We start from the raw sequence: 12,771 nt of genomic DNA, 5'->3' as shown, positions 1-12,771 counted from the left end.
TTTCTCCATTCTGTCACCGATGGAGTTTTGGTTCCTTGCCGCTGTCGCCTCTGACTTGCTTAGTTGGGGACACTTCATTTCCAGCGATATCGACTTGATTGCAAATGATTGCAAAGATACTATTTAAACTGAACTGAGCTGGATGATGACATCACTGAATTTAATGATGAACTGTCTTTAACTAAAAAATGAGTGTTTGCTATTGTCATTTTGCATTATTGACTATTTTCCTAATTAATGCTGTTCAGTTGCTTTGACACAATTTGTATTGTTAAAAGCGCCATATAAATAAAGGTGACTTGACTTGACTTGACAGCGGTGGGATGTGTTGACAATCCATTCAGTCTGTACTTCACACAGACTGTGTGGAAAAATTTGGCTGAGAAATTATCCCCAAAAGATAATTTAAAATCATTGTTGTGTAAAGCATCAAACAGACATTACAAAACGTAGCTTTAGCAAGAAATATTTTGTTTGATAAAATGTAATACACATACTCTTTTGGACCATGAGGGTAAGTAAATTATGACACAACTGTCATTTTTGGGTGGGAGAACTATACCTTTAATAATTTATTGTATTAATAAATAATAATAATTATTATTACTATGGAAATATGAAATGATTTCTTTAATGAAATGATACTCTAAATAATAAACTAAAACTAAGTGTATTTACTTGTCTCATTAATGTTTAGTGCAGTTGTCGTTGCTAGGAAACGCTTGTTTTGTTTACTGTGTGGAGACATGCTGATATCGCGTTTGGTCTCGTTCTGTATCGTGTATCTTGTCAGTGTCTGCGCTTGCTTGGCCATTTGTTGTGGAAAAAATAAGGAAAGTGTGTCCAGCTGAATTAATTTAGTATTTTGTAAGACGGGTATAAAAAAGCTTAGTTTACCGCTGCAGCAGTCATGGCAGTCGTCACGTGACGGCCTCCTCATGTGAAGACCGAAGAGTGTAAAGACCATTGACTCTACCGTGCGACTCCACTGGGCAGGGACACCGGCAAAGGATAGGTATCGCTTTTTATTTCTCCTCTTTCCTACTACTTGTTTCACTTCTGTTTCAGTTTTTATAACCATTTCTTACTATGTGTAAGTAAGTTGTTGTTTTTTAGCATGTAAGTTTGGCAGTGTTATTTTTTAAGATTACTGATAAACTACTGTCATTTGATTTGTATTATTTGTAGTTGTTATTTATTTTAATTTTAGTTCAATTATGTTTGATTATGTCTGTATAGGTCTTTTATTAAGTTTTAGTTTTATTTAATTTGAGTTATTTTACTACTTCAACAAACTAAATGGAAATGAAATAATATATATATTGAATATATAAATGTTTATGTATATATATATGTATGTGTGTATGGTTGTACATACACATATATGTAGTTGTTTTTTTGGTGTTTGGCTTAGTGTTATGTTAGAATCATTATTATACTCTTATACCTTTTGTTCTTTAATATTTCGAATCGTTTTTAGCTTTATTTTTTAAAATGTGTATAAGTAGTATTTATAAAGTTTTAGCTTTTAGTTTTGGATCTGTTTTTAGTTGTTTTAATACTACAATTGATTGCTTCTGTTGTCCTCATTTGTAAGTCGCTTTGGACAAAAGAGTCTGCTAAATGACTAAATAAATAAATAAATGAATAACTGCCAGTAGGTGGTGGTAAATGTCTTAATGATTAAATCAGTCATTTATTCTATATATTCAATATTATATATATATATATTAAGGATTTAATATTTAATATTATGTGAGTGTGTGTATATATATATATGTATATATTTTAGTGCTCTCAAACGATTAATCGCGATTAAATCGCATCTAAAAAAAGAGTTTTTGTTTACATAGTATGTGTATATTTATTAAGTATATATAAATATGTAACACTGTTGCCTACTGTGTCGGAGCGAGCAGCGAAGGAGACGTAGGAGAATTCACCATGAACAGTCTTTATTTACAAAAAGGAACCAAGGAACACACACGTAGGAACGGGGATTGACGTTTTAAGACAGCACACCAGACACTGGGAAACACAGGGTTAAAGTAAGAAGGAAACTAATGGGACACACCTGGGATCAATGGAACTAAACGGGGAACACCTGGAACAAATGATATTAATAAGGACAGGAACGGGAAGGACCAAATAAGGGCATAGGAGGAACACGGGGGAAAAAACAGGACATGGAGCACGTGGGGAACAAAACACAAGAGACAGAAACAGAGTCTGACATTACTCCCCCCTACCGGAAGGCGCGTCCATGCCCCTCATAACAACCAATGGGGAGGGAGGGGGTGGGCGCTCTGGAGGCCTCTCAGGACAGGTTTCCACTGGACGGGAGGCCTCCAGAGTGGCACCCGTTTCGGGCGGAATAGAGAGTTCGGGGAGCCTGGCCTCGGCACTCGGCCCGGCATCCATGGACGGACTCCTACTACCCCCCTCCCCAAAAAATCCTTGGGGAGAATGTCGGTTTCAGAGGCCCTCCATAGGCCTAACTCGGGAACTGTGGCTATCCCTGGGCTTGACTTGTGGACTGGAGCACTCCTTGGGCTGGACGTGGAAACTGGAGCCCTCCTTGAGTAGGACATGGGGACTGGAGCCCTCCTTGGGCAGGACATGGGAACTGGAGCCCTTTCTGTGCTAGACTCGGGGACTGGAGCCCTCTCTGGGCTAAACTCGGGGACTGGAATCCTCTCTGGGCTAAACTCGGGGACTGGAGCCCTCACTGGGCTAAATTCGGGGACTGGAGCCCTCGCTGGGCTAAACTCGGGGAGTGGAGCCGACACTGGACCGAGCTCTGGGGCTAGGATGAGGGCGGAGAACAGTCTTTTTCTCCTCATCCTCCTCCTTTGGTTAAGGGAGAACGGCGCAGCCCGCGGGCTTGACATCAGCGCAGACGGCATGCTTGTCTGCGGAGCGGCCGTACGCTCTCCAGATACCGGAGGATCCTTTCCCTCCAGCTTAGTCCCGTGGTGTCTGGGAGGTCCTCGGTACGATGGTAATTGGCCCTGTGCCAGAACAAAGAGTTGATGGTGGCGTCATCTAAAGCCGTCGCCGCGGTGAGCCCACAGAACTCCCTGGCATACTCGACGAAAGGGGGGATCTCAACGGGCTAACGCAATGAAGCGTGCCGCTATCTCCATTTTCGTGAGGGGAGCAAAAGAAAACAAAAAAAACTTTCAAAAGACGAAAAACTAAATCGTGGAGAAGGGGCGCCGCTTACTTTTTGTTAGGTCCGGTCTTCTATCACGCTGTTGCCTACTGTGTTGGAGCGAGGAGCGAAGGAGCCGTAGTGAGAATTCACCATGAACCAAAGTAAATTTTTATTTGCAAAAATGAACCAAGGAACACACATGAAGGAACGAGGATCGACGTTTAAGACAGACACTGGGAAACACAGGGTTAAAGTAAGAAGGAAACTAATGGGACACACCTGGGATCAATGGAACTAAACGGAACTAAACCAGGACATGGAGCACATGGGGAACAAAACACAAGAGACAGAAACAGTCTGACAAAATACACACACATGCATGTATATATTTAAGAAAAATATGTTACGTTTATGTATTAAATATATGTATATATATATATATATATATAATATATACATTTTATGAATATAAATATATACATGTAAATACATGTAAATATTTTCAAAATATATGCTGTATGTGTGTGTATTTCAGTTACTGAAAAGTGATATTTAATTGTTTTTGTTTTAGTTAACAAGACACTTATTCATACCCCAGTATGCTGGGACCATAAGTGTTTGTTTTATTATTTTATTAAATTTGTACAAATATGCAAATAAATATTTGAATGTTTTACCTTTTTTTAAAAACCCCACTCTCCTAAGATTTTGTAAATGAAACAAATAACATCAAAATGTATTTTACTCGGTCTACATGCCCAAATATAATACACGTACAGTTTACTTAAATGTCAATATATCATACACAATATACACGTATATACCAATGTACATACTATTTATACTAAAGACAAATAATCAAAAAGTATTTGACAAATTATTCAATTATGCAAATAGATGTAGCCTCATATTGTGATGAGAAATCATGCACAAATCATAAACCTGACAGAGAAGCAGCTCATAGGTAGCATCACCAGAGAAGCGTTCCCTAAGCTTCACTCTGACAGAGGTGCTTGGGTTCATGCAGCTATTGTTGGAGCACTATGTGTGTGTCTGCGTGCAATGTAACAGTAACTAAGGCATCAAAAAAGCCACTGATTCTTTTGCTACAACTCACAAAACAGCATCATCCCTCACTGCAGTCAGGCTGGCTGCCATAGCGACTGTAAAAGCAAAGGCCCTGCATCACAAAGGTTAGTCTGATCCCTCTCAGACAATGAAGTGAAGCTGGACTTCACAGTGTGTGTGTCCGACATGGATTGTCTCCTGTATCCTCTAATCCTGTTCTCTGAGCGTCCTACCTGCCAGCATGAGTCTCCAGTTATATTAGACACAGACAGCAGACAGGCTGATGGGAGCTGTTAGCATGAGACGTCCTCAGAGCTACTGCAGCGAACAGACAAAATTGGAAAATAATCCTTTGTGTCTGCTGTCTCAAAGCTGCTTTTTCTCTACTGTTATATAATTATATTTTTTAACTAGTATGTGTGCATGTTGTGTGTGTGTCTTTGTTGTTCATTAAAGGATTTTAAATGCACGACGTGGAGGCTCCGCGAAGTGCATTTAAAAACCTTTAATGCACGGCAAACCGTTGATTATCCTGCTTATTCCATGGTCATTTGCCAAGTTATAGACAAGTTACTAGTATAGACTAGTATTGCTCTTTGCAGCTCAATATTTGACCGGAAGGGTAAAAATTACAGTTATTTTCGTCAGTTACGGTACGTTAGCGCTGGCATTCTGACTGCTTCAAATCAGACACAAAGATGAAATAATGCGGTAAAACCACATTTATTTGAATGAATTATAGCATTTATTTTAATTAATTATCGATCATTGCTGAGAAATATAATGTAATCAATAATCAATGGCTAGCCATGCATTAAAAGATTTTAAATGCACTTCGCGGAGGCAAAGTGCTTCGCGTCGGGCGGTTCTTTACCTCCACGTCTTGCATTTAAAATCCTTTAATGCACGGCTAACCATTGATTATCCCTTACATATATGGCACACACGCTAATTATATATAATATTGATACTACTTATAATAGTAGCTAATTATAATTATAACTTTAAATATATTACTGTATATGTTGATATTAGGGGTGCAAAGGATCATAGATGATCCGTGATCCGTATGGTACGATCAGGCTGCACGGTTCGACAAGCATGTGATTCGCGAATTAACTGTTAAGTTTAACCATCATAGAGTTAAACTTTATCATTTGCACATATTTTGTCTTGCCAGATTACACATTCAAGCAATTTTAACTTGCACGCAGTTTTCTGAGCTGCTGCCGCACACACCCGAGGCGCACACACGCAGAGAGAGAGAGACACCACGTGAACAGCGAATTGATTCCTCTTTCACATACACACAAAGTTATGTTAAAATACCCATTTTGGCAAGTATTTTAGTAAACACAGTCTTAAGTGAACGTAAACGGCTGAGAAAAACCCCCGATGTGTGTCAGTATTAGTGTCACATGTTTGTTTCTGTTTAGTTCCTGTTTGCCCCTATTTGGTTCAGTTCCTGTTCTCATTTAGTTAATCCTCGTTTATTCTGTTCACCTGTTTTGATTGATTACTCCTCACCTGTTTCTGTTCTCCCTGTTTACGTTCCATGTGTTTATAAGCCCTGTGTTTTCTCAGTTCCCTTGTCTTGCGTTAAAGTTACATCGTGGTTGTTGTCTCGCTCTGTTTCCAAGTGTTTTGTTCTTGTTTTGATAATTAAAGACTGTATCGTGGATTACTTCCTCTCCGTGTGCTTCCTCCGCACCACGACCCGTGACAATTAGGTCCGTGGATTTGGTTTTAAAGAGACAGCAGCCAATAAATACCGGTTTCTGTCTGCTAATCAAATAACACCACAGCTCTAACAAAGATTAATCTGTATTTAATATTTGTTAAGTATAGAAGTACTTAAAGCAAGCTTTCAGTAATTTTTTTTTTTTTGCTGATCCGAAAAATGATCCGATCCGTGACTCAAAATCCGTAATATGATCTGAACCGTGAGTTTTGTGATCCGTTGCACCACTAGTTGATATAAGCCGATTAAACACAAATTAAGCATTAATATATATGGGCCATTCTACAGAATTGGTCCAAAGTCAGAGTTGGAAACGTCTTGAAAAAAATTTGTCTTTAAAAAAAAAAGAATTGTATGTATGCAGTTTTATTTTATAATATCCAAGGTACACATTTGTAGTAATTGTGCAGTTATTATATTGTACTCATATTGTATTTTCAGAAAGTTTTGGAATATTTGTCCCCAAATATGTCACTACCGAATCACAGTAATAATAATTTAATTAGAAGGGTTATATTGACCTATTAAGATATTTGCTTACATCTACATTGTAAATATATATTTTTTTGCTATTTTATAAAAAAAAAATTCAGAGGTAAATCAATAACAATTGCATTTTTAACAATATTTTAAGTGTAATTTATGAGATTGGTATTTTGAATCCAATTTTTCTTTGTAAAAGGCAAAAAGTTGACCATACTCATTTCAGTTAAGGATTCATTAGTTTGAATATACATTGAACCAAAAACTATCATAACATCTTAGTTGATAATTCAGTATACTTTATTTTTGAAAAAACATCCCATGTTTCGGCAGTGACTGCACATTTTCGGTAGTGACAGTAATGCTTTGGTAGTGACCACATTACATTACAGAATTTTAACTTGCATACTAAAACTCTATTAAAACATACTAAATTTTAAAAAAAAATGCATAACTGTACAAACATTTTTGTTCTATTCCCTCAAATATGAGGATTATGAGTTCCATTTTGTCACTACCGAAACAATGATGACATGTTTCGGTCGTGATTGTTTTGGTAGTGACAATTTTATGGGAACCCCCCCCCCCCCACCAAATGTTTTGCTAGTGACTGTTTCAGTAGTGGCAATTTTAGATACTTTTGAACCTAGCTCAAAGATGCTAATCAGCACATAGCACAGTTCTGAACAGTCGTACACATATAAAAACTAAATGTTATGGAATAACTCATATAAAATATATTATATATACAGTGTAAAGGAAACGGAATGGATTGACAAATAAACTGCAAATATTTGTTTTTTGTTTTCTTTCAGTCGAAGGTGCTGGAACGCTGTAATGGAACATTCTAGGTCAATTTAACCCTCAGGTAGGTGTGTATATGTATATGTGTGTTTGTGTTTTGGTTGGCAGTTAATTAAAAATCTCTTTTAGTGTGCTTCATCTTTCATCAGGTAGATGTGAGATGTTCTTTCTCTCACAAGACTGTGGGTGTGGGAGGCTGTGGAGGTTCAGCACAGTTAGGTCTACAGTTGCCTGATCAAATCCTTTGGCACAACAGCTGCTCTGCCGCCAAATTTCAGACTTTTAAAGGCAGTTATAAAACTACAAGGGAGAGAGAGAGAGAGAGTGAGTGTGTGTGCACCCAGATGGGGTACTGAAAAAAAATGTCATGCTGTACTACATTCATGGCTCCAAATTAAGGACTTATCCACACTTCCCAATTTCTAGAAAATCAGTAATTACAGATACAGAAACATCTGCTTTTGGAAACCTCGTTGTACAACACATTTTTTGCAACACTGTACTTGTGTGATGTCAGATACGAGTGGATGAGCACATACGACCATCTGGAATCTATAGCGAGTAGCAGGGGCGTCATGCACTCATTATTTCACTAGGTTTCAGGTTCATCTCCATGTGACACACAGCAGCCACAATAGCACTCATGTTTTATTTTATTTTATTTATTTTTTTATTCGAAACATTCCCAAACGCATTAACTATATGTTTGGGGGGGGGGGCGTGGGGGGGGGGGGGGGGTCGTCATGTGACACACAGCAGCCACAACAGCACTTACATTTTATTTTTTATTTTTCATTTTTATTCGAAACATCCCCAAACGCATTAACTATATCATGAAATATCTTGATTCTCACCTTTTAGATTATGTAGATCTATAGTGGGCGATGGTCAAAGTAACCTAATAATGTAATCTATTAACTAAGCATAAAAACCTGTCTGTTTTCTTAGTTAACAGATATGGATGTCATGCCATAACATATTTTAATACGACTGAGTTTATATTTAATGTGAATTTAACATTGAAAGTTAATGTGAATAAAAACATTTCAAGTTAGGCTATTAATCATAACACTTTCATTGTACAGAAAGAGAGCAAAGAACATTTACATTATCAAAGAACATTTTCACTGACAGTCTAGTTCAAGCACTCTCAAAAACTACCATTAAAGTCCCGTTATAATCACGCCAGTGTGATTGTATTAAATATAGAAAATATTATTTGGCTATTTTTTTGTCTTTTGGAAGTTGCATTCAAAATCCACTTGGCTCAAAAATCTGAGGGGGCACGTGCCCCCTCACTTTGAATAGGCATGACACCTCTGGCTAGAAGTGAACATGTAATTTAATTTGACTAGGTTTCAGGTTAATCTCCTTTGTTATCTTACTCTCTTTTTATCTAACAAAGATAGAAACTGTATAAATGTTGAAAAAAGGTATACTAAAGCAGCTACCAGTGTCTCAAAATAACTTTCGATTGTTAAATTTTGGCTGGTTTTTAAATCAAGAGTATTACTCTATAACATGCCTTTATGAAATTCATTATGAAATATGCATAACACCAAATAATAATAAGTACAAAAAGGTGCATACATAAATAAAGAAAAACAAATAAAAAGGACAGGTATTTGTAATCTAATATTTAACTTTAATTAAATGTTATTATAATAGTTACTTATATAGTTTCCCTTTCATGAACATCAGGAATGAAAGATTAAAAACACAATTGGTTTGAAGACAGAAAATAAGGCTTTGTCTTCATACATTTAAATTTGAACTCATCCCTCAAAGACTTGGGAGACTTAAGCATACCTGACAACGCATATAGTATGCGAATATAGTGCATAGTCTGGCTCTGACAGAGCATTCTGGGAATTTTCAGGGAGTAAATATTTCTGTACACTGGAGCAATTTTGACAATGGAAAATGATTCGCTGGGAAATGCACTATTCAGAGGAGATGGAAATACAACTCACCTGATTTATTCTCTCTTTTTACTCATCCTTGTCCTCGCTGTGTTTAATTCTTTTTTCACCAATGAGTGTAATGTGTGAAATGGAAAACCCGGAGTTGAACTAAAGCGGAGCAGAACACTCTCTGTCACTTCATTCCACTCACACTGTTTTAGACCGTCTGTCATAGTGCACTGATGCTTTGGCTTCTTTAGCAATTAACTATATTGTGAGGGGAAAAAACTATAAAAATCAACTGCAGTTCTTAATATCATCCTAGCTGGGATTATCTGAACATTGTTCATGCTATACACTGATCAGCCACAACATTAAATCCACTGATAGGTGAAGTCAATAACATTGATTATATCATTACAACAAAAGACAATGCATTGCAGCTTACAGTGTATGGCAGTGTTTCTCAACCCTGGTCCTGGGCGCCCCCCAACCCTGCACATTTTGTGTGTCTCCCTAATCAAACACACCTGATTCAACTCATTAGCTCATTAGAAGAAACTCCAGGACCTGAAATGGGTGTGTCAGATAAGGGAGACATACAAAATGAGCAGTGTTGGGAAACACTGGCGTATGGCATAACTGCAGACCAGTCTCAGAGTGCTCATAATGAAGCCTATCCACCACAAAAACAACCTACATTGGCGATGTGAGCGTCAGAACTGGACCATGAAACAATAGAAGAAGGTTGCCTGATCTGATAAATCATGCTTTCTTTTAGATCAGGTGGATGGTCGGGTTTGTGTGCGATATTTAACTGGGGAAAAGATAGCAGCAGGATGCCTTATGGGAAGAAGGCAGGCCAGCGTAGGAGGTGTTATGCTCTGGGCAATGTTCTGCTGGGAAAACTTGGGTCCTGGCATTCATGTGGATGTCACAGACCATTTACACCCCTTCATAGCAACAGTGTTTCCTGATGGCAGCGGCCTACTTCAGCAGGATAATGCACCCTGACACACTGCAACAATTGTTCAGGAATTGTGGTGGCCTTCCTTGTGCGAGGAATTATAGTTGACGCGTGTTCTGTTCACTTCATTATTTATTGGAATAACAATAAGACGACATCAAAGTTGAAGCCGGAGATCAACACCGCTCCCCAACACGGTCTCAAAACTGTGTCCCTTTCCCCATAGGCCACACCCCTACCTCATCACTGCCTGACTAAAACACAGATCTCTTGGGTACATTCGTGTGGTACAGCCCACCTCATTATCTTATTAGGGGAAAACAATAAACATTATACAATATATAATACATATAAATGCATAAACAAATAATGTGAAACAATAACTCACAGGCTCATACATCCCGGCCCCTAATTGACCAAAATTGGCAATTATTAAATGTTCAATCAAGAGCCTGAGAAATGTCCATCATATTATAAAAGTTCATGAGTATGGATCTAAGGCCAATCTTAGATCATAAGTTGTTCATCAGCAGACACAACTTAGTGATAGGTCTTTCCACAGTACCATTCTTTGTTTTGACTTGAACTCGACAAACTATCCCTTTCTTGTCTGGAAAGATATCCACAATTCGTCCCATAAGCCATGAATTTCGTGGTGCTGTATTATCAATGATCAGTACTATATCTCTTTGCTTGAGATTCTTCTTTATTACATTTCACTTCTGCCTTTCTTGCATAAGTGAAAGGTACTCCCTAGTCCATCTTTTCCAAAAAAGATCAGCCATATATTGTATCTGTCTCCATCTCATTTTAACATAGATGTCATTCTCATTAAAGACACCAGGAGGCAGAGAAACTTGGCCTTTTAGTAATAGAAGATGGTTAGGAGTTAAGGCTTCGGGATCCTTGACATCTTCGGAGACTACTGAAATAGGTCGGTAGTTGAGAATAGACTCTATCTCACAGAGTACTGTTAACAGACCCTCATCATCCAAAATCTGCTGTCTGATGATCGAGTAAAGCATCCTCTTTATAAGACGAATGAGTCTTTCCCATGCACCGCCATGATGGGAGCCATATGGAGGATTGAATGTCCACTTAATGCCTACATCTAGCATCGTATTCTGAATCTTAAAAGTATTGAGTTGAGCCAATGCCCTTCCTAACTCTCGTTCTGCTGCTATAAAACTCGTCCCATTGTCGGAGACTATTTCCTTAACTTGACCTCTTCGACAGATAAATCTCCGTAGAGCTGAGATACAGGAGTTAGTATCCAGTGAGAACACTACTTCAAGATGCACTGCTCTGCTTATGAGGCATGTAAAAATGGCGCCGTATCTTTTTGCTAGATTCTTACTTCTATGGGTCCAAAATAATCTAGTCCTACATAAGTAAAAGGGGGTAAGTCCGGCATAATACCACAGATGGGAAGATCTCCCATCTTCTGTTGTAAAGCAGAAGAATTCCATCGCTGGCATAAAACACATTCACGAATGATTCTTCTTGCAGCAGAATTTGCCTTGAGGATCCAATATTTCTTTTGAAGTATAGACAATATTTGGCCCCTTCCACAATGACTTGCCTTGGAATGAATGTGATTCAGGAGTAATCTTGACAAATGACAATCACTAGGGAGAATGGCAGGATGTATGATTTCTTCAGGCATGGTAAGCTTGCTTAGCCTTCCTCCAACTCTTAATATGTCATCCCTAAAGACTGGGTCTAACTTGTAGATCTTGCTGCTCCTCCTGACAAATCTGCCCGTCTTCAGGGAGACTATTTCATCATTAAAGGAGCGCTGTTGGGTATAGATCACAAGCGCCTTCTCTACATATTCAAGATCCTCCAAGGATAAGGTTTGTGAACAAAGTTGTTTTCTGCATTCGGACATCAAATAATCCACTTGCTGTTGCTGGTCTTGACCATTCTTTGTAGAGACGGACGACAACATTTCCTTCCTCCTTTTACTCAGGTATCCCAAAACAAATTTGACCTTCAGAATCCATGCGGTCATCCTCTTCAGGTGATCCCAGGATGAGAACTTTCCAATAAAACCGGTGAGAGGATCCTCCTTCTATATGACAGTCGAAGTGAATGTGACAACCGTTTTCTTGAGTTCAGGATCGTTGTCCATCATAGTATATGATACTTGGTTCGAATTCGGCCAGTTTGTTTCAGGCTCTCTCAGGAAATCTGGACCTTTAAACCATCGTTCTCCACTAAGAAAAGCTTTAGCTGTTACTCCTCGCGAAGCATCATCTGCAGGATTCAGAGTTGTCTGCACATATTTCCATTGCAATTTTTGTGAGAGATCTCATATGATGCTCACTCGATTTGCTACATATGTCAAAAACCTTCTGTTGTCATTGTTAATATACTTAAGTACAGAAGTACTATCGGTCCAGAAGAATGACTGTAGTGTTGACAGCTCAAGTTCTTGTTTCAGCATCCGGTCAATACGGACTGCGAGAACAGCGGCAGCAAGTTCCATCCTTGGAATTGTGATGGTTTTGAGAGGAGCAACCCTTGCCTTGCCCATCACAAGTGCTGTATGAGTGCGTCCTTCCTTGTTGATGAGCCTAAGATAGCTGGCTGTACCATAACCAACCTCACTAGCATCACAAAAGTGATGCAGCTGTACACCTGA

At 38.5% G+C, this 12,771-nt stretch overlaps 1 protein-coding gene across 6 annotated transcripts in view; it reads right to left on the bottom strand.

Annotated features, from left to right (window-relative positions):
* The window catches only part of LOC107589943 (disks large-associated protein 1-like), a 134,209-nt gene that overhangs the window by 78,102 nt on the left and 43,336 nt on the right, over positions 1-12,771 (bottom strand). For 4 of the 6 annotated variants that reach the window (XM_016278525.1, XM_016278524.1, XM_016278520.1 and 1 more), the window contains exon 1: positions 9,227-9,279. The exons of the other annotated variants lie outside the window; for them this stretch is intronic. The gene's annotated coding sequence lies outside the window, so the exon portion shown is untranslated. Of the gene's footprint in view, positions 1-9,226; positions 9,280-12,771 lie in introns of those variants that run through there. 6 annotated transcript variants of the gene reach the window in all.

Source organism: Sinocyclocheilus grahami, unplaced genomic scaffold (assembly GCF_001515645.1).
Source record: "Sinocyclocheilus grahami isolate Dianchi unplaced genomic scaffold, SAMN03320097.WGS_v1.1 scaffold122.1, whole genome shotgun sequence".
NCBI lineage: Eukaryota > Metazoa > Chordata > Actinopteri > Cypriniformes > Cyprinidae > Sinocyclocheilus > Sinocyclocheilus grahami.
The sequence above is the reverse complement of the archived record's forward strand: the minus strand, read 5'-3'. Positions and strand labels throughout refer to the sequence as shown.